The sequence below is a fragment of the Cuculus canorus genome, chromosome 3, assembly GCF_017976375.1.
Source record: "Cuculus canorus isolate bCucCan1 chromosome 3, bCucCan1.pri, whole genome shotgun sequence".
NCBI classification, from domain to species: Eukaryota; Metazoa; Chordata; class Aves; order Cuculiformes; family Cuculidae; genus Cuculus; species Cuculus canorus.
In genome coordinates this window covers 99,050,979-99,078,312 of record NC_071403.1, presented here as the reverse complement: position 1 = coordinate 99,078,312, position 27,334 = coordinate 99,050,979, and the positions used below count along the sequence as shown (strand labels likewise).

At 40.8% G+C, this 27,334-nt stretch overlaps 1 long non-coding RNA gene across 2 annotated transcripts; it reads left to right on the top strand.

Annotated features, from left to right (window-relative positions):
• Window positions 1-3,699: 3,699 nt before the first annotated feature.
• Window positions 3,700-27,134, top strand: LOC128851643 (uncharacterized). Of its 2 annotated transcripts, XR_008449022.1 has the most exons (4): window positions 3,700-3,996; window positions 5,590-7,022; window positions 23,002-23,093; window positions 23,408-27,134. It is a non-coding gene; the product is annotated as an uncharacterized LOC128851643 (long non-coding RNA). The 2 variants fall into 2 exon arrangements; XR_008449021.1 differs by having other exon boundaries at window positions 3,702-3,996; window positions 23,002-27,134.
• The last annotated feature ends 200 nt before the right edge of the window (window positions 27,135-27,334 follow it).

Below are 27,334 nucleotides of genomic sequence, written 5' to 3'. Positions count from 1 at the left end.
GTTTGCTTCCCCCAAAGGGGTTTGAGTGAATTAGTTAGTTAATATTTTTAAAATGCTTTGAAGATGAAAAGTGTAGTGTAGATACAGTCTGACCAAACATTCATATTCATGAGAGTATTATTGTGGAAGTTCAGCACATGCAATATAAAAAAGTGCATTTATAGTGGTGCAGTTAGTTAATATTCGTGGCTTTGTTCTCAGTTCATAACTTTGCAGTGAGAATGCAAAGATGGGAAAAAGAATAAGGGATTATTGTAGAACAGGGCAGAATGCATGTTGTGGACTAATATAACAACTCGTTTTATCACTATGAAAATGTAGTCAGACAGCTGCAAGGATTTTCATGTGCAGGAGCTGGAACAGGAGAAAAGGAACAGATCTTGCTAGATTTGCTGCTGTAATAATGATAATAATAATAACACATTTTCCCTTCCAGGCAAAGCCTCAGGGCCAGACCTTGCTTGTTGTGGTGTTTAGTCACCTTTGCACTTTATCTCACCTGCAAATCTCAGGCTGGGAATCAAATTGCAGCCTCCTCAGCAGGTTAAGTCACTGTGATCCACCTTCTATTGTTAAGGAGTGATTGCTAAACTAAATGTAGGAGAAAAATTACCTGTCCTGGGGTGAAAAGCAGAGGCAATGTCCTTCCATCTTGGAGAACCTGAAGGCAATGAGGTAGGAGAACTCTGATTTTTTTTTTTTTTTTTTTTTTTTTCCAGCTTTTGGAACCAAACATGCTATTTTCTTTTGCTTTTTTTTTTTTTTTCTTTCACAGCAATATTTCTTTACTTGCCTAATGTATGGTCTGAAACCATTATGACTTCTGTGCTTTCCTTTGAGTTAATATTTAATTCCTTCTTAAACATTAACCTTGGCTAGAGTTGCTTTTGTAAAAGAGGACTGCTGAGCTAATAACACGAATAATTTCCTTTGAAAAGCATGGGAACAATAAGGAGCACTGTACATGTCTGAAAAGTAAACTGTCTTTTAATGACACGTTTCTGTTTTGCAACACAAATATTTTTTTTCTCTTTCTTCTGATGTTTACAAACTCTTCCTGCCCAAACTGCAATCCATGAATATTCTGTGGTGAACCCACCTCTTGTACCTACACCTTTGTTGTGGAGCAAAGCAGTAACGCAGAGATCAATGTCCTTTTACTCTCACCAGTTCATGTGGTATTAAGTCAAGTGCAAGTCAAATATGAATATATATGTAGCTGTAGCGACCAGATGAATGGCACTTGGCACAAACACTTCTCAACCACAGACCTCAGGAAGAGATTTATTTATTTATTTATCTATTCATTCATTCATTAATTTTAAGTTATCTGGTACCAAAGACTGCATAGTCAAATGCATATTAGCTGTTTCTGCAGGGATGCATGTGTGCGGTACCTTTGAAGTAGGACCCCAGCTGGTCTGATTCCCCCTAGGAAATGGGTATTCAGGGCCCAGGACTGTGGGCAGCAGATCCTAGAAGAACAGGAGGAGCTATTTCCAGGTACTCGCAGCAGGCATATATCTAGGGGAGGTTTGGGCTGGACCATGTTGAGTGCCTCTGTTAGGGCCCAGAAACCCCAGCTGAGTGGTATGAGGCAGGCAATAGCGCAGACCTGAATACAGGGCATTGCCATGCAACTGGGAAAGCTTTTCCCACTCGTGTCCCACTCAGAATTTAGTTATCTTTCTTGTCTGAAATATGAAATAATGTCAATTTTCCTCCATTTTCTCTCCTTGTTGACTAATGAGGTTCCTCTATAAGCAGCATTTTAGGTAATTAATGACATTAGAAGAACAAAAACATTTTTCCCTTCAAAAACCAGGCTGCATGTGAGCACCTTAACTCTTGGTTGATTTCAGGGATCAGTTCTGAAACCGATACCCTCCCTGTCTGGGTTTCGATTTCATTGTGTTACACTGGCTGTGTTGGGGAGGGACTCGGTGTTGGTCAGGTGAGTGCAGCAAGGGGGGCAAGGCTTGATGCATGCCCTGTGAAAGCCCCTGCCCCATGGAGCTTCAGCAGGAGAACAGCAAATTTAATTGCATTTGGGGTTTACATTGCTATGAACAGGAGTGAAGGGGTGTAAAACAGTGTCCTTAGGACCGAGACCCAGTCATGGCAGCTGTGTTGGTTGCTGCTGGCAGGCAAAGGCTTAAAGTCATCTCTACTAACATAACTGCCTGCACTATCCTGGACACCAGTGCTTTGGGCCACGAGAGCAGAGTGGGTGAGAGGTGCCAGAACCAGCACTCAGTGCTGCCGTCACCCCAACTCGCAGGGCCACATCTCCCATGCACGCTGCTGCCAGCAGTGCACCTGGCTGAGCAAGGGTGGCAGCAGCTCTGGACTAGCGAAAACACTGAGGACTGAAGGATACACTGCCAGGGTGGGCAAGGAGAAAGATGTGGTGTGACAAAATTTTTTATATAACTACTGCTCTGTGGGAATTTTTTCTGAAAGAAGGGCCATATGCTGCAGTCATGCATCCTTGCTGGATGCTGATAAGGGATGTTGAGATGCCACCAGGGCCTTCTTTGTGAAGCTATTAAACCCGCATATTCTGGGTTATTTCTCCTCTAGAGGATGAACGGAGAGCCTCATCAGTGCTGCAGTTCCAGATGTCTCTTGGCTGCCCATGAATATCTCTGCCTACACTACAAGCATGGGCAGTGTTTTTCTGTGAGGAACAGTGGGGCTATTGCCTGGGCTGAGAGAGGACAAGACCTCTTCTCCTGGAAAGAGGCACTGAGGGCGTGGAGGTGAGGTATGAAGGTGTATTCTGGGTGGCGGGTAGAAGGAATAAGAGAACTCTCTGAACATCCATAGCTGATGTACCTCTGCTCCTTTTATTGATGTTGTTATGAGTACAGTTAGTGTAGGCTTTCAGCCCTCTGCTGATGCAATTAACTTCTCCTAGATACCTTTTCTGCAGGGCAGGAATTGTCCTAATTATTTTGCGGTTCTGGCAAAATCAATTTTTGTTGCCTTTGCCCCTACATTTGCATAGTGAGCCGTGCTGACCAGTCAGAAGCTCTGCAGAAAGCATCCCAGAAATGCTACTCCTCCAGTTCTGCCAGCCTGGGTGACTGCTCAGTTTAGGTCCCTGGATGTGTCGGCCGCACTGAACTCCTCCATGCTCCTCTTCAACCTTTAGCTGTCCTAGGAGCAGAAGAGATCTTGGAACGAAGGGCTCGTTCAGGAGTTTGGTGCATACTGTTTTGCAGGATATGCGGGAACAGATTATGTATTTCAAAAAAGAGAAGAAAATGTTGAAACGTCCTTCTCCAAAAGAGCCCTGAAGCTTGTGCATTGCTTTGCTCTCTCCTCCTCCTTCTAGCTTGTGAAAATCATACCAGTCCAACAAGCTCCTTTACTCCTCCCTCTTTACTTCCTGGAAAACAAACACACACACAGAATTGGAAAGGACCTTTTGGATTAATGAGTCTAGGCACTCCTGTCTCAGCAAGCATGTTGTACTTGCATGATCCCTTTCTTAAACTTATGAGGTTTCTTCTAAAAGCCAAGTATGTTTTTTTTTGGAGTCAGAACCCTACTGGGAAGCTATTGGGCTAGCTTAGTGACTAATAGCTTTCTTATAATTTGTAATCTAACACCCCACCCCCACCCCCCCCAACATCCAGTTGGCAACAAATGTCAGCATTGTCCTGCAGTTTCTTCTGCCTGATGGAGGTAACCGTGCTATCTTTCAGCTTCCAGGAGTTGTTTTGCAGGGCTGTTTTTCTCCACGCCTAGTTGCACTTGGTGTCTGGGTGCCCCTTGCTCCCTGTGCCTGCTGCCTAGACGGGCTGACTCCCTGCCTGACCGAATTAGTATGTCACTGCCTCCACCAGCTCTCTGCCCTGACAGGCTTCCCCTTGACTCAGACTAGCCTGGTGCCCAGAGTAACAATAGGTAGGAAGGTGTGGAAATGTTTTTGAAGAGACTGGCATAAGAAAACGTCTTAAAAAGGACTGGAATTCGCAGGAGATTGAGGTAGGTAGAAGGAGAGAGGCCACTTTACCTACTGGAGAGGGCCTCTGCAGGATGTGCAGAGAAAAAATGAGAGAAAAATAGGAAAGAAACAGGAAACCAGAGTGGAAATAAGGACAGATGGACCTAAAAATCAGCCTTGGGGAAGAGCGGGCAGACTGTTGTTTATCAGAAAGGGACAAGAAGCAGAGGGGTGGCACAGTCAAATCAGTCAGTAGGCAAGGAAAAGGATTTTGACAGTTAAACCGATGTGTTCTTGCTCTGACAGATAGATTACTGTCATAGAGCGAGTTGTGTTTGTGTTAGGCAGCAGGTATGAGATGACTGTGCGCTGTGCAATGCTGAAGTATAAACTTGTCTCTTTCTTTGTATAAAAGTTCCAAGGATATCCCAAACACAAGATCCTGTATTGCAGATTTCTCTGTTTAGTCTGTATACTATAATTTAATCTAATATGACAAAATATTTGTAAGCACACATTTGTTTTGTCATGTGTGTGTCTTACTTCTGATCCAAAGCAGAATTAGCGTCTCACTTGTGATGCTCTTTCTTAAAAAGAAAGAAAAACCTTCTCCTCTCCGGTGTTGGCCTGATCTTTTGCTAATCCACCACGATCAAGCTTTATGACCTGGGGTCACACTAATCCCCAGTGGTCATGTAGTTACTATAGTTTCGCTGATAGAACAAGGTTTGTGCGCTGCAAAGCAATGCAGCGTCTGTTTCTGGCTGGGGTAATTCTGGATGCCTGCGCGGGCCATGCTCCGACCTCTCGGCCTCCTTTGTAAATAAATTCGGTGACTCTTTGAACCAAGCAACGCCCCTTTTCCGCTCATTCAGCTCTTTCTTCCTTGCTTGCACACTTCTTCGGTGTGTGTGTGTGTTTTAGTGTGGTTCTGGACTTAGTGTGACTTTGTAGTTTGAAGTTGCATGTTGAGGGAGGAAAAAAAGTTTGCTCAGGTTTTGTCTCACGCTTCATAAAAAATCATGTTGCTATTGACTTGCAGATAAGTAATCTTCCTAGAACAAAGGTTAAAGCAAAACTGTATAGCTAGCAAACTTTATGGAGTCAGTGGATGGACTCTGGGTGCAGGTGTTAGTAATTCAGTACTGTCTTAAAAAGTCAGCTTCTGCTTTTCTTTCTTCCCCAGTTAATCTCCATATACCTTTGGTTTCACTATGTGTCAGATAGGAATACTGACATTTTTTACTTACTTTATAAATCAGACTGATTCGTAGAAGACAGAATAATATCATTTAATTTGGGGCACGGCAAGATAAACCCTTGGAGATTCCTATCTGAAGGGCTTATCGTCTCACTAACAGATACACTATTATTCTGTTTGTTTGTTTTATGATTGTGAAAAGGAAAACTCCATCAAAAAGTGTGATATTGCTTACATAAGTGCTGCCATGACTCTGCTGGTGATGGAATGTTATTTATTAGAAACCCATACAACTTGTAGAGTTAAGTTGTGTTGATTTCTTGATCTGTTGCCTTAAAATATTTTCAAATTCAAATTCAGTGATTACAATTGCACTGAGATAATAAATATTCTCAATTGGTGAGCAATTTCCTTGTGCACCTTTTACCCACAGGAGGAAGAGCTGAAGGGCTTGGTGTGAAGCAAGGCAGGAATGATATGATGCATGACTATTTAACATGAAGATCCTGCTCAGTGCTGGGCAGGATTTACGGATGTTCATGTTCTCACCTTCTGTCTCTGCTCCGGGACCTGTGGAGGGGGAAGCTGAGCAATGCCTCCTCCTGTTTTATCTGCCCTGCATCTAAAGGATGTCAGTCTCCAGAAATGTCAGCCCAAGTCAAGCACCTTTCAGCAGCTCTAAATTTGCTAATGGAGTTAGTTTGCTTTAAATGCTTTTCCCTTTTCAGAGTCTCTGCCCTTTCTCAATGGGTTAGGACAAGACGGGCCTCCTTTTGAGTTTGAATTGTGAAAACCTTTCTGCTCACTTGCTAGACAAGCTTTACCTTCCATGCAGTAAATGCAGTTTGATATCTCCAGCAGACTGTCTCCTCTCTGTTGTGTATCTTATCCTGTAAACCCTTCTCAACCTTGAGGCAAAAGCTGAGATGTCACAAAGTAGGCAGCAGCTGCTTTTTCCTAAAACACCTGTGAGTCAGTTCCCAGTGGGCATGAAGATGAAGATAACCTGGAAGGCTTGCAGGGACAGGCTTCACTCATCACCTCGAAGTTCCTTGCTAATCTGTTTTAACCCTCCCAGACACTTTTTTTTCATCAGTCTTACAAAGCATTTCAAACTTCTTGTCAACACAGGAAGACTGTGTTGACCACTGGATATAGGTCTGGATATATGTTGGGTCTGGGAACATCTGACCTGAATTTTATATGGGCATGCATTTAAGGTGTTTATGAGCTTTGATTTTGGTGAATAATGGCAGCTATTCTTATTTCCATTACTGTGAAAGCAGCTACTGATAATGCATGTGGACACCTGGCAGTCCACAAACTGATATCATTGTACGTTGCCACCTCAGTGATGCACTTACCTTTCCGTAATAATTACACAACACTAACAGTGAAATAAAATTAACTGATAAATTATTTTGAGTATCTTGGTAAAAGCTCCATAATTGTCCTAGAAGCAACAGAAATAAAGTGTTCGTCTAAATAAGAAAATATATAAGGAGATTCTGTGCATGCACACCCACACCTTTTTTTTTTTTAAATACAGCATCTTCCATACTCCAGGTAAATGAAGGTGACATACTGATTGTTGGAGAAGAAACTATTACAGGTTGTAGAGTTACACGTTCAACATGAGCTCGTGCGTAGCTCTAGAGGCAAAACCTATTTACTGAGGATTAATATAATAATCCTTGCACATTTGTTTTAGTGTCTTGTCACTGAGCTGTCTGCTGGAAAGAGTGAAAAGAATTTAGGCAAAAGAATGAAAAAGTCTGGATTGCTTCGCCATGAAGCAGGAGCAGGCTGATGGAGAATGCCACTGCCTATTATATCTCTAGGCTGCAGCATCAGGCTGAGAGTGAGGTGAGCTGTAGTTTGCTTCACTTCGTGGGGCTTGAGGGGTTTTGTTTTATAGCTATACTGTGCCCATGGAAAACTTGATAACATTGCTCATATTTCCCATATTTCTTTTCTCTATGTATTTGTATTGTCAACCCCCCCATACAATTAAAAAGCAAAACCACCTCCTAATTATTTTTTCTGGTTTTTTTTCTTATTTTAGAGACTGTGAGGGTACACTCTTACTCATGTTTTTCAGTTATTTGCCACAACCACAAAGGCTATAGTTGCATTTGTTTAGAAACAATCTATCCACCCCCTCAAATGAAAGCTGAGTAGTTCACCTCATCATCTAGGTTGAGGGTTTTAAGACACTCCTGGAATAACACGAAAAATATTAAAACTGGGTAACTAAAACGAGTTTTGTAGTCAAGTTCATGACAAAACACCTGTTCTTCACTGTGAAGGCCCTGACAAGCAATAACCCAAATAGCCTGTACAGTATGAAAGATGTATTATAAATGTTCTTAAATAAAGTCAGCTAGAAGCGTGAATATTTTGAAGATTTTTTTTTATCTCGCGTTGCATTATTATATATGGAAATAAATGCTTTGTGATTTGTTCAACTGTTTTGCATTAACACTTTGTTAGAGAGTTATTTGGTATTTAGTTCCTCTTGTAATTTGGTTTCCTTCGCTAATGCATTCAGGGGGATGTGTATCAACAGAGCAGTTATATTATAAGCTTATTAACTGTTTATTTTTAAGGACATCTAATATTTTCCCGATGTTTGTTTCCTAATTAAGAATTACTGCGCTAAACAGAGTAATTGAATAAAAGTAAATACTCTCAAGAACAAGTAAAATGACAAAATTTGGTCATCATTCTTCTTTAGCTCTTCTGCTTTAGTCATGAACCTAAAGATATATTTAAGTTTTAACTTGTCTTAACAGTATGTGTGTTTCGGGAATGTGTGTAGTTACATCACTTACTCAAAAGTGTAAGTTAAATGACAGTGGATTTGAGCTCTCCTTTCCCTGAAGCTTTTTCTGTTTTAGAGCTCAATTCAATTTCCTTCAATATTAGTGTCTTTGGAATGCATTGTGATGTGGCCTCAAATGTTTTTTTGAAATGAGCCATGATTTTAGCTCCTAACATATATGTCCATGGTATTCCATAACTAAATGTACTTATTTGCTACAGGAAGAGTTGCTTTAAAAGTCAAGATCCTTAATACTTTGCTATAAAGTAAATTGCAAAGGTTTACTTTTTGTTTAGATCTGTCTATTTAGTTGCATTACTATGGAAGAAAGGAACATAATAGAATTATACCAAAGCTAAGTACAGAAAAAATGGTATGTTCAGGGTTGGTTCTTCTGGTTCTTGTTTGTTTGCTTGGTTCTTTGAAGATGGAAGATTTATCAACAAAATAGTAAGTACTGTTGTCCATTAATGAAAACATTTGATGTTTCTGTCATCTGAGTGGCTTCCAGATTGATAGACTTGGCAGATATATTGACTAAAAAAAGATTTTAAAACCTGGAAATGACTGCTGTAGCTAATGTAGCCTTTTTCTGTACATGGAATTTTGGGCCATTTTTGTAGCTCCACTAACAAGGACCTTCAGGTAGGTTGTAATTTCCTAGATCAGCATAGCTTACATAAGAGTAGTTTGTCCAGTTGACAAAACTAGGGTCCTACTGCAGTTGGCAATGATGATTTTTTTCCTGGAAATCACTCTTACTTTTTCAATGGTAGCAACTGCTAAAAGAAAGAGTGAGTGATATATTTAAACTCTCTCAAGCATTCTTTCAGACTAAACATAGCCTTGCAGAGAATAGTGAATCTGAAGGCATTCATAAATATTCCCTTTTCCCCTTGCTTTCCCTCCTAAATTAGAGAGAGTCTTGGGGAAAGGCAATAGGAATCATGAAACACAGGAAGAAGCATCTGAACAGTGCCTGGTTATAAGTAAATTCTTGACACTGCAATTGTCTTGGCTTTTTTAAAAAAGTATCAAATCACACATCAAGTACATATCCATCAAAATGAGTTATAGCGACTAAAAGAACTGTGACAAAAGGTAATCACAATTTACAAAGCACCTACTGTGTGGGAGGGTGAAGGAAAGGACAAAATTTCACTGGAGATGAGGCTTGCAATTTATTTTGTAAGAATTAATATAGAAGAATCTTTATGAGTTATGAAAAATAATGAAGTTCATTAAATAACAATTGATGCTAATAAAATATAAATGATCACTTATTATTGCTTTTTAAAAGTATTACCTGTGAGAATTTTCTATAAGCATATCAACTGATCTACAAAATACAGGAATCTTTTACTAACTAGTTACTCAAAGCCACTGCTTGTGACCCCAGACAACATGTGGACCATTTCTAGAGTGCTCTGCAATGAACCATTACTATTGTAAGCCCCTGGGCAGGACATGCCCTGGCATTATCACTTATTTATTTCATATGACCTGCTATGGAAACCTTCCTTTATGATATGAGCCATGATCTGCTCTTAAGGTTGTCCTGAAAATTCACTTTTGTCTGATGAAAACATACTGTTTGGGAGCAGCATAGGAAATACTTAACCACAGTCATTGCATTAGATAAAGACCTAGTCACAAAATGGTAAGTTTTTTCTGCAAAAGAAATAGCAGATATTGACAGGACAGCAGCTTACAGCTTTCTGTCACCAACATCTCACAGATGGGCAGATAGTATGGTGGTGTGTACCAGAGAGGATGCTTGGGACTGGTGGCAAATTGGAGACTGATTAAAGCTCTTGACCATCTCCTCCTTTGCTTGGCTGTCCCTATGGTTTCAAAATGATGTTATTCAGCAATTCCAATCAGGTGAGGATGGCCTTATGAGGGGGCTTAATATGTTACACATGATTGCGTCAGCTTGCATATTCGGCAGCCACCTATACAAGGAGTAGGTACAGAGTGTGGCACAATCCAAGCGATAAATTTAAAATACGGATTGCCAGTGGTGGGCCTTCGGTTTAAACTTGTTTGGTAAAAATCTGCTCTGTTGACCTCAGGATATTGCCTGTTAGTTGTAGGAATCTTCTCCTTTTGAAGAATTGTGTGCCCAGGTAGAGAAGGAGGAGAAATTGAGAGTCGTTAGTGGTGTCCTGCAGTAAATTGTCCATCCCCAGATTATCAGGTGTTCATTCCATTTCATTTCAAACTTCTTTCCTCTCTGCAGCCTTCTGCTGATTGCCTCTAATGATGTTAGTCATGGTAGATTTTCTTGAAAACAATTCTGCTTTTGTGTTTCAACCTGCTGTTTCATGTTGAAGTAAGCAAAAGCTAAAGGAACATATGAAAAAATTACTGAAGACCGTGAAGACAGAGGGGAACTTCCCTCTGAAACTCTGTACTTTGTGAGAATCTCTGAGGCACAGCAGGTATACTGCAACCAGGGGTAAGTCATAAGTTTTTCTCAACAGTTCTTCTCTAGTTAGACTGGCAGCTATCAGATGAAAAAGTTCAGACCTTGGTACCTTTTGGTTACAGCTGGTCTGAAATGCATGTTTCTGATGTTGTTCTGCCATGACTCTTGCAGAAATAACAGTCAATGTGCAGATACACTTGGCATTGCTGTATGAGCTGTGCTCTGCATCTGCAGTCTGTCTTCCAGCACAATTCAAGTGTGTGATGCTTTCTACTGAGCCCTTTGGCTCATTCCTCTTGTTTATGTTTTCTGTAAAACTATCTAAGGAACTTCTATGAGATGAGGTTCACGATGTGGGTTTTGCTCTCCTCCGCTCCCACTGCTCCACAGGTTCTGATCCGATTCCAAGTTTGCTGCAGCACAGAGGCTTTATCAAGGGAAAGCATGCTCTATGCAAAGTTGTTGAAGTGCCTTCTTATGAAATGAGGTTTGACTTTCTGTAATATCAAAAAGAACATTAAACCAGAATTTAATATATCCTGGGAAATCATATTTCACAATCTAACGCCTGGAGCCCTTTTCTTTTTAATTTGAGGATCAGAATTCTGATCTCTCTCATGGTTTGCCTAAACATTTTATATTAAATGACAGTTAGTTAATAAGTACAAAATAGTGGGTGTGGTTAACTACCATTTAGCAGGCTAACACTTTGTCTAGATGGAAAGCTCTTGGTATTAGATAAGGAGAGAATTTAAAATACCAAAACTAAATCAGTGTAGCCATGTCTTGTAGACACTCCTGTTTTGGTATTAAACTAGATGGGGTTATTTTAGCTTACGGTTTATGAAGTCTTTTAAACTAAAGAGTAAGTCTTACTCTGTCTTATCCTGGAACAAAGGTCTATCCACGTGAAGGAGTTGCGTTAACGCATCTCTAGCTGCTCAGCCATCTTGTTAGGATTGTTTAAAGCCTTTGAGGCAAGGAATGCTGCTGGAACTGTTGCCAAGTGACTTACTGAAAAGAAAAAAGCCGACATGTGCTAAATGTGCAGTGACTCCTCTGATAACACGTGATAGCGTGGAACAATGGAGTGGGCAAGCTCGATAAGAATTTCCAGTAGCTTTGCACTGAGGGAAAGGAACTGCGATAGTCACACAGAAAGCACTTTGTCATAGCCTGATGAAATGGCAACTTTTGTGAATTGAAAGGAAGGGAGTAAAAGCCTTTCACCCAAGCCAGTAGTAGGTTGCTGAAACCAGAGTGGAATTATTACGCTGAGACACTGCTGCAAAAGCTACTGTGAGCATTGCCTGCTCTTCCTGCAAGAGTAATGGTAATGATCGTAGTAAGATATATTCAGATGAGGGTGATGGTAGTATAAATGCTAATATCGTTGTTTCTAAGGGCTTTGTGAAAAAACAGTAAAAGCACTCTTGTAGAAGAGTTTATACTATAGGTATCCTCATGAAGACATTATAGCATCTCCTGTGGTCATACAGCATGACTCTGCATCACCTTTTCTCCATTATCAGAGGCTTCTGTATGGGATTGATAATAATTGCACATACTTTGCTCAGATATGAACCATGCAATCCTGCCTGACCTAGCAGTTAGCTGCAATTAAGTCTTTTGAGCGGTTTCTTTAATGAGAAAAAAATGGATGGTGAAGTTGGGTATGTCTTGGATTCAGGCAGTCCATAAACAATACCTGTATATCTCTGAATATGTTGTGTATCAATCAGCAGGAGAAAACTTCTTGGCTTTGGAGCTAAGCCTGTTCAACAAAGATCTCTGTTATTTTTTTCCCAAAGTGTTGCCACAAATCCTTCTCTGCTGTCTATTGGTTACTGTGCTTTGCTGATCTTCTCTCTCATACGTGCAAGGCTCCAGCAATCAGCATGCAGCTTCCAGCTTTACCCTTCTCTTTCTCTGCCTGACACACATACGTTTGTACTTAAATCCCATGGAAAACTCCTCAGGCTGCCTGGCTTGATTCCTATTTGTGCCTTTTTCACAGAATATTTTGCTGATGATTCCCATCACCTGAGTTTCCTGTTTCATTAGACAGCTTAACTGCTTGCCCTATCTAGACTGGCATTGCAGTCATCAGATTCAGTGGGCATACCAACCGTGTGCTAGTATAGCATAGCTGTTCAAGGTGAAAAGGTGAAAAATTCAGACCGTGGAAATACTTGAAGACCTTTCCTAGACTAGACAGAGAATTGTAGTGTCCTTGATTAAGGTTAGGGCAATCATGCGGGAACTGAATTTTTATAGAGACTACATCGCTACAGTGTGCAATCAAAATTTGCCAGAACATACCAGTGCTGTTCATGGGTATGAAAAATGAAGTGGCATTTAGGAAACGTTCATATTCTCTGTGCTTCTGTGCTGCATTGTGGAGTGGAATTAAAAGGTTCAGTGCAGCTCCATATCTGCTCCTGGGATAAATTTGGCTAGCTTTATGGGACTCCGCTCAGAAGGAAACACCTGGATCTGCTGTTGTGTATGTATAGATTAATTATATAAAGACTGTGATATCAGGGTTCTTCAAGTGTCCATGCCATGGTGCTATGTCTTGACTGACTCTGCAATTTACACCAGCAGATTAAATAAAATAAAAAAAAGGCATTATAAAAAGCAAAGTAAAACATTTTCCATATATTCTTTTCAAACTGCCTCAAGAAGGTCTAAATTATATGAAGCTGGCAGGTTCAAGTGTGACTCAACTCATTGTTTTCATTCTCTCCCTTTGGCAGCCTTCAGTAATTCCAGATGTTATTTCTCTAACCACATGGAAAAATTCTTATTAAAAAAGGGGGGTGGGGAAGAGTGAGAAAAACTGTTTTGCTGCATTTGGTACATTTTTTTAAAGCAATGATGATATTGCGTAGACAGCGCTCATATGCAGCAGGCATTAAGGCTAGCTGGAGGCATGCCTGGGAGGAGACAGCCCCAAGATAAAAGGCTCTGTGTTAAAGGGAAAAATGAGAAGAAAGCCAAAAGCAGCTAGTTAGTTCAATAAAATGGTGTTCTGTCATTCTAGGACTCATTTGTTGGCAATTCTAAGGACAGGACAAATGGGGAATTAACCCACTATATTGAGGAAGCTTGGAGAACTATAGTATCACATCAAGGCAAGAATGAATGTTTTTTCTTGCACTGTGACCACGGGGGAATAGATAGTTAACTCACAAATAATGCCTAGCTCTGAACAGAAAAAGGATTCATGTCTGTTTTGATGGTGTGCTTTTAAAGCACATGAATCCACTTACTTTGCTTGGCTCATCTAGCATTGCTCAGATTAGGGAGAAATGGAGAAAGCACTTTCTAATTTAATACAGAATGTAGACTTGTGTGTTGTGTTAACACTGCTTTGCAAGATGAATCCAGCTTGTCCTTCTGCATTTTGAAGTCTCCTTCAGGATCCAGGAATTCCAGAGGTCTGAACCAAGCCGCCCCTGTGCTAAAGGGGCTAAAAGGCAACCCTTTTCTGCAGCTCACGGCCCAAGATGAAAGAAAAAAAAAAAGCAGTGGACTGAATCACATAGCGATACTGCCTCTTGACAACATGGGATAATCCTCAGCTGAGCAAAGCTGAGCTCCCATGCTTGTGTCCCACCACGAGAGAGCCCTCATGGCGTGTTCAGAGCCCCCCCTATGGAGCCAAACTGTACCTTTTACCATCATTGGTGCCTTGCCTTTCTAATCCAGCAGGATGCTTAAGAGCATAAACACGTAAGCCTAGGACCCTTCAAATTTCTTAAAATAGTAACTTGTGCATAGAAAATCATCTGCTCTCTCCGAGCTGGCATGCAGAGTACCACATCTTATTAATAAACACCAGTCCAGTGAATGCACATATAGTAGCAGGCTCAGAACCAAACACAGGAGGAAAAAGCAATGTGCTTTTGAGAACTGAGAGTTTTCCCTGTTAAATGCAGCTTTAACATAAAAGGCCTCATTGACACCTCCTTAAAAGACTAAGTTGTAGAGTTGGTTTTTTTTCACTCTTGGCGAGAAAAAGAAAATCCTTTCACCGTGAAAAGAAAGGCCAGCCTTTCTAATTGATTGGCTTGTCATGGTTTACAATTTTTGCTGATGATGCTTTTTCTTCCCCCTTCAAATCCACAAGATGAGGCAGAATGGTGTGGTGCTGGCAAAAATAAAGAGAATGTTTTTCTATCTGTAGATGGTTCAGTACAGAGAGCCCAGAAAGGAAAAAAATAAAAATGCTCTGTTATGTCGTTTGTTGATAAAAGTGAGAACTGTTACTGGAAAATATTTTGGTTTGAGATTAGTTGGTGGTAAGCTATTACTAATGCTCATTGTGCCAATATGTGCTTGAGTTTGGGTTACCATGTCTCCCTCCTGGCTCCCTTCCTTGTTTTATGGAGATGATGGAGCCCACTAAAACTCATACTGTAAGGTCTTTGGTGCAGGGACTACTTCTGTAGTGTTTGTGTATTGCTTAATGCAGTGGGGGCCCTGGCTTAGGACTAAAGCCTTCAGGCATTACCATAGCAAAAATAGTAAATTCAGTGGTGGTTCTTGGTTGCAATGACCTTTGCAGCATCTGGGTCACTTCAGTTTGGGGAGTCTGGGGACCCAGGGCTGATGCTGGGTTTCAATCAGGGAGTGGAAGCCAAATCTCCAGCCATGTTCATTGTGAAGTTTTCAAATGGAAAACAATTGTTGATTCAAGTCCAAGACATTTTCTGGCTCTGGTAATCTTGTGTTAAGCATGATCACAATTAAATACATTCAGTATTGGTTTTAGGGGCTTAGCGGTATGTATTGTATTAGAAGCAAGAGAAAACAATGCATTTGTTACTGGTTTTTGTTTTATTTTAGGCATTTAGTTACTTGGTGTTCTCTGGTTTGTGGTAACCCCGAGGATCTTCTTGCAAAGCATTGATTGCTTTACTTTTCAGTAAAAACAAAAATGAGAAAGAAGGCCACATGTAGTTTTTCTCTCCTTCAGGTATTCCCAAAGGAACTTGCTCTACTAAGATCCATCTGGCAAATGAACAAAAATTTCTGTCCCCAGATGATCAGTGATAAGACACTATGCTGGGAAGTGCTGTGATGATGCAATTGCTAACAGCTAAGAAGTGCTTGTTCTAGTGCTGATTCTTGGTGACCTACACTGGACCAGATTCAGAAAGTACTGCTGTAGTTAACAGCAGCTGCAAAGTTATAACAGCATACAGTTTCCAGAGCATATAAAAGCCTGCTGGAAGGATTCACTCAAAATGAAAGGAAAGATGCTTGGCAACATTGCCTCTATCTTGGGCTTGTTTCCTTCTGTATATTGTAGGGAGAGGACACAAAAACTACACTGCTTGAAAGCAAGATTTGAAGAAGCAAGTGTCCATATAGAAAGGATTGATATTGCTCTGTTCCCAGGGAACTACTTAAAAAAAGGTATTTGTATATCTTGGTGACATAAATTAATATCAACCATTAAACATTGTGGGTTTTCAAGCTCCTGATGCATGAGACAAGGTAGAGAATACACTGAGGAAGTCAAATGTGCCTACCAAAATATTGGACCAACAAGCCAGGGAAAAGATGACAATATTGTTGTTAGCAGTATTTTTTCCTATAGGTTCAAATACCTGTAATCTTTAAAAATCTCTATGGATATCTTATAACGTCGGTTGTTAGGCAAAGGTCCAAGCTTTACTGAGTTCCCATCATTTTGTAAAATCTCCCAGAAGGAAGTTAAATAAAAAGGACTCCAGTTTAGAGTACTGTTGGCTGGCCTGCTGACTTCTGTTAAAGAGTAAGTGTTTGGCAGGCTCTGATTCATCCTGGTTGTTTGTACTTGGTTTGTAGATAGATGTTTGCTTGAGTAGCAATCCTGAACAATCAACACTCGCTGATTAGCCAGTTATACTTTTCTGAAGCAGCTGGCTGTCATTTTTCTACTTCTTCTCAAAGTATACCAGCAAAGTCTGATATCTGTTTCTTATACACAAAGCAGCTGTAAGGAGCAGCTCCTCAACTAGACAAAGGGTTTGACTGGAGAACAATAATTTGTAATTTACAGAATATGGTAAGCTTTTTTGTGTCTTTTCTTCGTGGTGTAGTGATGCCAACATATCATTCATGAGGTAAAGGTAAATAGGCAATGTTGTACCTTTAGACAGTGATTAGACACATTGCTAAAAATCAATATTGTTTTACTTAAAACCATGAAGTTGCTTCTGAACTGCTGTCTAAGATTTTTCTTGAGCCAAACATGCTTGTTTTTTCACCCACGGGGGAAGTTGCCATAACTTATAGGTGAAGAGGTAGGAGGATTGATAGTGCCAAGCACAGAGAAAATATTAAGTTGGGTAGTGTGGAGATTGAAGGTCCTTGAGGACTGTGTATACCCTAGTGGACTCTATTTGATTCCTTCATGTAGCTTTCCTTACTGCTTGCTTATGTAGAAAGCTGGTCTCCATCTCGAAATGGAAAGACTGTAAGGAAGAGGGAGTCATTGAGAAAGTAAATGCCAAGTACCTGTTTGCTAGGGATAAGTGAGAATGTAGCCAGTTTATACCCAAATGTCATAGGCAGAGGACTGGCCCTTTGAAAGCCTCTTAAAGGTATAATTGTAACTCATTATGGTGTTATACAGAAACAAGTATTATCAAATTCTAATGACTATGGAGGATAAGATGGAGAGTTTAGTTTTTGCATTCAAGGGATGCCTGCCAGAAGTAAGATTGTCTGAAAGCAGTGTGACTGTTTCTGGCAATAGTTAGTTTTGAAATACTTGACGTTTTCAGTAGTTTTCAGTTGACTCCAGCAGAGAAGTCTTAATTATGAAAGTGTAACTGTAGTTGGGGAAGCTCCATGCAGCAGTGAATAACATTCCAGCTTACACTGAATGTAAAGCAGGACACTTTTACACAGAAGAAAAGAGAAACGTGGCCACTGTACGGCTGTAGTGTTACTTTTGTCAGCCTGGGGAGCAGATGAGCCTGGTCAGAGGCAAGATTATGACTTGAGAGAGAGATACTGAGAGAAAGAGTATGTGAAATGGAAGATGCAGAATAATTCTCACTGACCAGACTCTGGTGCCAACAGAGAAGTTGAGCAGGGACTGAACTTGCAAGCTCTAGTTTGTCCAGCATCAGTCATTTCACTGCTTTTAGTTGGAAGTCCTTCACAGTGGCAGCACATCCAAACTGAGGTTATCACAGTTGTTTCTACTTCAGCAGATGTAGGAAGCACAAGAAGAATGGTGAAAAGCTGGGCTCTACTTAGAATACAGAATGTAATAACAGTATAAGAACAGCTCCCGTTGCCCTGCCTCTGACAGTGGTCAGTAATGAGCTGAAGGAGCAGGACAGGCTTAATGATGCTTTGTTAGTGCATTCTTCCAATTTTCAGCAGTATGTTGCTTTCTGGAGCCAGAGGTGGTATCCTCAAGGTTAGTAGCCCTTGATGGATCTCTCTTACATGGCTTTGTGCAATTGCTTTTGGACCATTTTCAATCCTGATATCTTATGGTATCCTGTGGCAATCTCAAAAATAACTAGTGCAAGAAAAAGTCTTTTTCCTCTTTGTTTCAGAGTAACCTTCTGATAGTTCCATCTAATGTGCCTTCTCTTATGCATTATTTCTCTTAGTGGTAAAAAATGGTTTGTTTTCAGATGCATTAATACCTTGATATCTTTTCCATGCAGCCTTCCAGAGTCTGACACTTTAAAGAGTTTGTCAAACAATACTTCTAGAAGGTCAGTGATGTTCATCTATCGTGTTGGTTGTGTGGTGAGATGTAGCAAGAATGATGGGACTTATTGCTGCTGACACCTGCAGGTCCTCATGAGAGAAATATTAGACCTAAAGGGCCTAGTAACTACCTCTAAAGTGGTCAGGCTGACCACTTGGGTATTGTTACATGTAGCTGAGAGAGGGAGATGTGGAATTTTAAGAGGACTTCCGTACTGTGCAGTTAGGATCCTCAATAAAACCAGCATATCTTAGAAATCTTCGATCTGAGTAGTTAGTGACCAACATGGTTTATTTAAAATCTGCAACTATGTCTCATCTGAGTATTTGTAAGAGGAAACAACTCAATCTGACTAAGATCTTACCCACTAGTATATTATTTAATCAGCATGTCAGACTTCAATTTCTAGAGAACTACAGTGGAATAACTGCTTCAGTGATTTCTGCCTGCTTAATACTGTTGCTTTTTATCACAGACAATGTAGGTCTTCCTGTTTACTTTCCCAATCAACAAGTCAGTCAAATAACCTTTTAAGAAACACTGCAGGTCACTTCTGAAGCATGTCTCACTTCATGGAAACTTTTATTGCTGGAATGAATGATATTCTTAGATATTCATGGGAAATAAACAGCAATAATCCTGACAGGAGGTGTTGGCAGGATGAAGTGTGAACAGGAAGCGATTAAAGATAAAAGGCAATCTCAGGAGTTACCTGTAGTTTGCTGTGTGATTATAGGTGTGGCTGGAACAGGTCACAACACGACACAGCACCTGCCGACAGCCAAGTGAATTTGGTTCCAACGTTTGCTCCTTTCCCAGGCTGGAACTGTGTTATATAACAAGGCTGGTTGCACCAAATAAAATACTTGGTGCTTTACACATGCTTTTTAGCTTTGACTGTGTATGTGTCTAGTAAAAAAAAAATTGTAGTGACCTCTAGATTAAGCTTCCAAGACATTTAACATGAAAACATTTACCTTTATTTTCATTATAATTATGCAGTGAATGAGGTAGGAGTCTAGGCAAAAACAGTGTGTGATCATATAATAAGGACTGCCTTATAATGACAAGGCAGGCATATGATTGTTGCACCATCCACCTTCATTAGTCTGTTTCCCAACCACTGTGAGTTTTGTGGGTTTTTTTTTCTTTTTTTTTTTACTTCTAGTTCCATTGGCCACCTTTACAGATATAGTGTAACTTTTAAATAATACAGAAGGCCACCCATATTATCTGTGTGTTTACAAAGTATCATTGGCTGGTATCAATTTTTTATATTTTTTTATTTACCTTGGGTTTTTATTTATGAATTACACGATATGTGTGACAAATGTGGGCCATCTATTTAGTGTATGCTATCTTCTACCATTTCTGTGTAAACAAAGCCTGAATCCTTGGACTTCCGAGAAGAAACAGAAAAGATGAAATCATGAGTAATACTTAGTGTTTTGATGGAACTCTACGAAGTTTCTCTTCCAGTTTACAACCTGGAATTGATGCCACTCTGCACCAGTTATGTAGCTTGCCTTCTTCAGCTTCCACAACCCTGACCTGTCTTCAGAGGAATCTTCTAAGTCAATCCAGAAGAGAGACGTTTTCCCGTGAGGAGCAGGATGTGCAAGTCTTGCATAGGGCATGCTCTTCCTGCAAATAAGTAGCCTTTATCTGAAACCTGTCATTTACATTTCAAATTATGTGGTCAAGAGGTGAGTGGACTACCTGGTGTAATTAGAAACTTATGTATGCAGGAGTTGGGTTTGCAGATCTGAATCTGAGCATCCCTAAACCAGTGGAGGTGGTGGTGGGAGGGGAAGATGGAGGTAGATCTTAGTGCTACATACCAAACCCTCTCAGGTCTGTCTCTGGTCCCTGCTCTCTCAGATAGTGGGTGATTATCACTCTCCCTTATTTATTCCTACCCTTGTCTTTCCTCTTTATGATTCCTTTGTGCTAGTGTTTGCCTTCGTTGTCAGATCTCAGCTTGCTCAGGCTTTTCAATTGTTTGCCTAGGTTTAGTCTTCTTTGAAAGGTCAATCTTCTGCTAAAGAAGGACGATCACTGAGTCAAGCACGGCAGTTTTGGGTATTTTGCAGCTCTGCAGTCTAGGGAGTTTACAATGTATACTCCTAATTTGCTAGAGCAACCAAATTTACTAGGAGTAGAATGCATTACTTATGCAAGCCTTGTGTAAGATAGTCGGCAGAACAACTTAGACTAATCATTGAGGTAAGAGGGTGGTTCCAGGATGTACCCACTGTTCTTAAAATATTAGCTCAACAAATCAGCAGTAGGTAAGCAAAAGGAGCAGACTAGTTAGCTAAGCAGATTTTTTGTGATGAGTGTCTCTAAGACACTGCCCCGCCTGTAATGAAAAAAGGCTGGTCTTCCATCTTTCAAACTGCTGCAGAGAAATTTGCTTAGACACCAGAAATGTTGCTGTGTTCCCTCACCTGGAGAGGGAGTAATTGTTTGGGATACACATGATTTGCAGTTCAAATTCCAGCTCCTCCCTGGGTAGGTCTGTTTACTTTAAACTGTTGCCTGGGTTTGGGTCTAAGGGCATTCACACACACAAATGGCAAACAGGTTTGACTTGACTGAGGACTTCACAGCGGGGAGGTTGGAGGCAAATTGCAAAGCTCTGGCAAATGAAAGACATGAAAAATGAAGCAGACTAGTTATGCTGAAAAAGTCTTACGTATCCAGCCTTTTGCTTCATTTACTCACAGCTTTGAGGGGAAACTGGCTTACATGAAAAAGAATAGCTAGACTGCTCCCAGTAGATGTGCATCTTCACCCAGGCTGTGTTGAGCAGAGCTTCCCCCTGTTGTTTCACTCCTGCATTGCGTAAGGCTAAGTGTCTTTACCCTTGGAGCTGTCAACTCTGGAAAGGATTGGGACCATCCAAACAATGACTAAACTATTTTTTCAAAGCTTTTAGGATCAAACACTGGTTGTTGGTCATGCCTCTCAATTGTTTATTACAGATACGAACATATGTTCTTTGAAAACACGGAACCGTAACTGCATGAGTTTTTAATTGCTCATGAAGTTAAAATTTCGTTTGCTAGCACCTTTCAAAACAATTTTTCTGTATTCTTTCTAATGTTGGGGTAGAATAGTCCTTACAGATGTAACCCACACATCTGAATGTATATGGCTTTAGAAGACATCTTTCACCAGCAGGTGGATGGAAGTATTTCTGATGTGAAGGAAGGTGAAGGAGTTTGCAGAAAGAGGTGAGCTCTGACTCACATCTTCAGAGCTCATCAAGGCTGTATTTCAAGTAGCCCCGCCAAGTATGCACTATTGAAGGCTTTATGCTGCTCCAGGGGTTCAGTGGAAGCCATGCCCAAGAAGAGCTTCCACTCAGGCATCAGGATATGGAAGCTGGTCAAAACACAGCTGTGAATCCCAACAGCATTCAGCAAAACAGTGAACTGCTGACTCGTCTTGCACCTACACTGACAGAGCTCTGCACCGCTGCAGTACCTCCTCGTGCTGCCCCAATCAACACCTACACCTCTAATTAGGGCTAGGGCCCAAAGTTTAGCTAGGAAAACAATGGTTTGGAAACTTCTGCTCTCAGATGTGAAGCAGAATGAAGACAATATCTACGTCTAAAAGGGCATGGTATGTGAAATAAAATGAGGTGTAAGATAGCGGGGGAGACGACGCTAGTGTTATTTGATGTAAATCATACAAAGCAACAAAAATATTGAAGTCCATCAAAAATTCATACAACTGATTCTGAGTAAAAGGTACATGAGGAAAAGCTATGTTGTCTAGTGTAAAATTTCAAATTAATTGACTTCAAGTGTTTTTTGGACTCTGTACCAGCCTTCAGTGAACATGCCTGAGTTTGAAATATGCTAAATTGAAACCCACAGCACAGGACTTCATATACAAATTTTGGAAGTGAAATGTAAATTTTCTTTCTACAACAATTAATATTCAGTGAAAAGAGCGGTGCTGTGTCCAGCACTGTTGCTATAGATTGTATGTTGACACTTGAAAAAAAGAAAAACTACCAAAACCAGGAGAACATGCACTGACAGTAAGACACAAAAGTTGACAGTCAAAGTGCTTTCTAGAGACACCGCGTTGAGAAAAGAGAGTAATCATGGGCCTAAGACTAGAAGTGGGAAGGTAAAGATAGATCCTGGGGTATGATCTGTAAGGTAATACAGGATAGCGATGCTACAAAAAGGGAAGGATCCTGCCCCCACGTCAGAGTTTATTCTGGGCTTTTGTGGTACTGGCAGCTCTTTTTTCTTGGCTGTTTGGTTTGAGGTATTTTTTTGGCTTATATTGGCTCTGTGACGGAAGAAGTGAATACCAGAGATGGTGCCCTTTGGGAGGTGACTGGTCCACATGGCTGGGACAGGGACTGGAGGGAAGTGCTTTCTTTCTGCAGTGTTAAGCTGTTACTTTGGGGCTGGCCCAAGCTAGAAACCACTGAAAGAGGCAACAGCAGCTGAGAATGCCTCTCTCCCACATCTGATTCCAGAGATATACCTAGAAAATAAGCACTGCAAGCTGGTATTGCAGGCAATTCACAGGTCCCTCAAGGCCCTTCATATGTACCTTTTGCTCTCTGATGTCTGTGTGCTGCCCTCATATTCATTTGTGAGGCATTTACTGAAATCACTATGCTTTTATTTTAATCCCGGGAAACATGGACTGATGATTTTAGGTTTGGAAACTAGTAGCAGAACCAACATCTAAGATACGTGCAATTTTCTTTGGGGAAAAAAGGAGGAAACGATCATTTATAACTTATGTGAGTCACTGCTGATATTCAAAACCATGTCCTGTAAATGTTTCTATTAAAGAAAAATTTGTATCTATTCACCAGAAACACTGCAGGCCATCCAGCAGCAAAACCAGTATTTCCGCTGAGGAGACGGAGGCTCATCTCCCTGAGAAGCCTTTCTTTTTTCTGCCGCAGTATGTATAAAAGACGTACAAAGCCAGCTGGTCAGATGGATTAGAAAGCACAGCACCACGTCAATGGGCACCCTTGTTTGTGTTGTTGAGAAGAGAGTCTTAGTTAACAAAGAAAGAAATGCCTTCCCTGTAATCTCCACTAACGAGGAGACCCTAGTGAAGTTTTTGTTTTTTAAAAGGCTTTGGCAAAAGAGGTTTTGGACACTTGGATTAGTTTATGTTCCCTCCCCCTCCCCACTTGATCGTTAAGGATTTGTCCGAGTCATGGATTTTTACTGGGCTTGTTAACTCTGTTGTTATTTTTTTTTTTTCAGCCAAGGGATAAAGAAGTCTTTCAGCGAGAGCCACTCACTGGGGATTAGCTGCGAGTGGACCGAACAACTCGGTGACTCCCCGGAGGGGGTGACCCCTGACTCCCGGGTCAGGTGGTGACCCATCTCTTGCCTCCGAGCTGAGCCAAGCTGAAGGCTCCCGACAAGTGTTTGCTCCGTCCTCACCCATCTCCCTCTGCACAGTGACAGGCAGCGCAGAAGATGGCCTCTTGTGTTACCACAGCTGCTATTCTGCAAAACCGGGGAAAATGTAAACTAGATAGAATATCAAAGGATATGGTAACTGTTAGTGGAAGGAAACCATAACCTCTTTTACCACCTGAAGGGACCTGTTTGCTTTCCTCTATAATTTTCAGAGCTGCCTTTCCAGCAGAGATTTTCCCTGCGCAGCAGCGGTACTTAATTCATTGAGGAACTGAAAGGTGGCAAGAGTGGCTTTTGGAAAATTTTCTGTTCTAGATGGTAATTCTTCCCAGTCCTGAAGGTATCACTGATGCTGCGGTGGTGGCAGTGGAGAAAGCTTTCAAGGGAGCTGTTTGCACAAGCTACAAGAATTGAACCCATTTACTTTGGTAGGGAAATTACAAGTGATGCATTTGGGATGGAAAACACAGTAGGAAGAGGAGCCAAAAAATTAAACTGAAACTTTACACGTAACAGAGGTCAGATTGTGTGTGTATGTAAGGCTAATATGTACATCAGTATCACTGAATAAATGAGTTATTCAGATTAACTCTGCTTTTGAGAAAATATGTTAAATACTATCCCATCCACTGTTTTCCACACTTTGAAATCCTGGCTGGTTTACCCAGCAGACAGCTGCATCTTTTATCAGGTTATCGAGGGCTTGGATCAATTAATGATGAATAAGTGTCCAACCTATCCTATTGAAAGGTCTGTCAGTCACTATACTGTACCAGCAGATTTTCAAGAAACCGCTGTGGCAAAAGAACTTTTCCCTCCAAGCTCTTATTAGAGGAAAAGTACAAATCACTTTCATTGTTGGAAGGCAGTGTCAGGTCAGACAGAGTCAGGTTTAGTGATGTGTTTTATTTTTTTATGCGAATAAACTAGAGAGAATTAGATGAACTTCCAGTGTATTAAAGCATTGCTCCTTAAAATGAGTTTTCCCAATAAGGCTAATGAATTAAGCTTCAGTGCAACTTAGATGCCCTGGCATACAACAAATGAAGAGGGGAAACGGTGATAGTAAATATACTGTACATATTTAAATATGTACTTATTTAAGTATTTGATACATATTCTTGTGCAAATACAAATGTTTTAGCTTTTTGCTTCCCAGCTATTAATTAGTAGTTGAATAAACGTGCATGGCAGAGGAATGCTCTTAGAAGCTTTATAAAATGAACAGGCTGTAGCAGCTGTAGAGGTATTTAGGGAGAGTATCTGTGCAGGAGGAGGCAGGTAAATAGGAAGAAGTTGTGCAAAAAGCTGGCAAAGAGCAGGAGTAATAAAGGAGGAGTAGGTGATCTGCAATAAGCATAGAAAAAGGAAGGCCTATAAGATTAAGAATCAGGCAAGCTTTGTGCCTTTCCAGCATCTCCTTTTTTACTCACTCTATGCAGACCTGTTTTTTTTTTTTTCCCAAGTTGGTTGCAGGTAATGAAATACCTCGTCAATACAAGCACTTTTAAAACTGTTGGCCGTTGGGCAACACAGAAAAGTGCAGTATGTATTTCTCTAGCAATGGCAGCTGTCGTGAGTGCATCAAACTTACTCTGTGGAAATCCCGGGGCAAAAATTATTAGATTAGGTTCAAAATCTCTCCTCTGGCTGTTGGGGTCCTTACGGATCTGAAGTAAGGGTCTGTAGCAGACTGCTAGGAGGAGCTTGAGGAGTAGAGCTGCAGCTGGTGTTTTCACTTCTTGGCTGAAGAGAAACCTCCTTCAGTTCAGATTGCTGAAGGTAAAGCATGTTTCCGCTAATCAAATCTCTTTGTACTGGAGACATCTGGTACCCCATCCTCATCTTATTCCTCTTCTTCCCTGCACTTGGCTGTCTACTCCCTCTCCCAGGCTGGCAGCAAATCTAGTGCTGGTGCGGCCCCGAGTAAAATGGATTCAACTCACTGGCCTGGAAGAAACTAACATGACAAAAAAAGTGAATTGTTTGCTCCTGGGTTAATGAACTGAATCGACTCAGTGAAGGCTCTGATGAACATTAGTTTGATGCAAGAGAAAGGGTGCGTTAGCATGACTGGGATGGAGAGAAGCAAAGGCAGGGCAGCAGTGCAGGACGTGCTACTTCTGTCAATGATGAACTAACTGTGAGAATGACTCAACTCTGACATGTAACTTCCGCCGAAGGGTTTTAATATGGGACTGTGAAACAGGAACTGCTTTTTTGCACAAGCTGTGCCATTGCCTGTCGTTGTCATAAACAGCCAATGTGTGCTATAACAAGAGATTAGAGTGCGCAGGCATGACTCCCATGTTCATTCAGAGGGAGAGAAAATCACACGTGATAATGTTGTTGAATGCACCACTGCAAGTCACTCTGCTACTGTAAAGGTGAAGGTTGTATCAGAATTTACTGGAAGGGGGAATAAGTAATCAAGATGAAGGGAGATTTATTCTCAATCACCCAATAACCATCACAAAAGCACTTCAAAAAAGAAACACCAGGTCTGTAGAATATGATGAAAAAGTGTTAATCATAGATTAATTTCCTTAGGTCGGTCTTGCAGGGTGCTCCAGGGTTCTCATTTATTTTGGTTCTGAAAAGCATTTATCACTGCTTTATTATGCTTGTCACATGAGCCTTTTTGGAAGCTCTGTTTCACATCAGCTAGCCAAGTTCCTTTTAGTCGTTGTGTTGTGCTGGAGGTCAGGGCTAAGACCTTTGCCTCACAAGATGACCCAAGAATTTGGGCAGAGAATTATGTTCTAATTTGTTGAAAGTACAAAGGAGAAGGCTTGCATTTCGTAGTGTGTTCACAGCTCCAGTGAGTTTGAACAATCAGGTCTCTAAGGAATATCGGTAGTAAGCAGTATGAGCAGAGGAAAATTTTTCCTTTCCTTTAGTAAAGGAAGAAGGTTAGAGATTTTACTCTTAAATGTGTTGCCCTTATGTCTTTTTTTCTTTTATCATTTCATCCCCACCTTGCATGCTTTCTTCTCATTGCTCTCTTTTGTTCAAAACATATAGCTAAAGTTAACAGAGAATAAACATGTTGCTTTATTTAGAAGGTTTTCTTTGCTCACAATGTAAGGTCAAACCATTTTCCAAGTAATAAAATTTTGTAGATGGTGAATTGTGGAAGTTCAGATGTGTATATTACTCTGGGACACGCCCTTCACCCCTTCCTAGCTTGCACCTGGTGTTATTGACATGCTTTCCAACACATCTGTGCTTCATTTGCAACTCTGTGTGGTCTTTGGCAGAAGAGGTGCAAGTGCTCTAACTCTGGGTTGACTGCACAGAGAGATGTATGACTCTCTCTGCTCTTCCTTGGAAAGGCTGTTGTACAGGTCAGCAGAATATGATGGGTCAGTCTGTGGGCTGGAGTTAGCTTTATCTGGATAAACCAGGACTGTTGGTACCAACTGACATCTAAGATTGTGAAATGGCAACTGAGGACTTGAGGTCATGACGTATTGCAGCATCACCCTTCAAACACCTAGCAGCTTTCCTGCTGAAACAGGACATCACACAAAGGTCTCTCAGCCCAGATCATATTACAGAAGGAATAAACCACACATCTCTGCGCTGGTCACGCTTCAAGGGATAGTCTTTAAACTTCTAAAAATAAACATTTTTGCATTTTTGTGCATTTTAATAAAGAGTGCATCTTCAATACTGTTTCAACTTAATTGCAGTATTTATTGGTATAACTCAATAACTGGAGTGTTTAGGGTAGAGACATCATAAAGAGCCAGAAACCATACA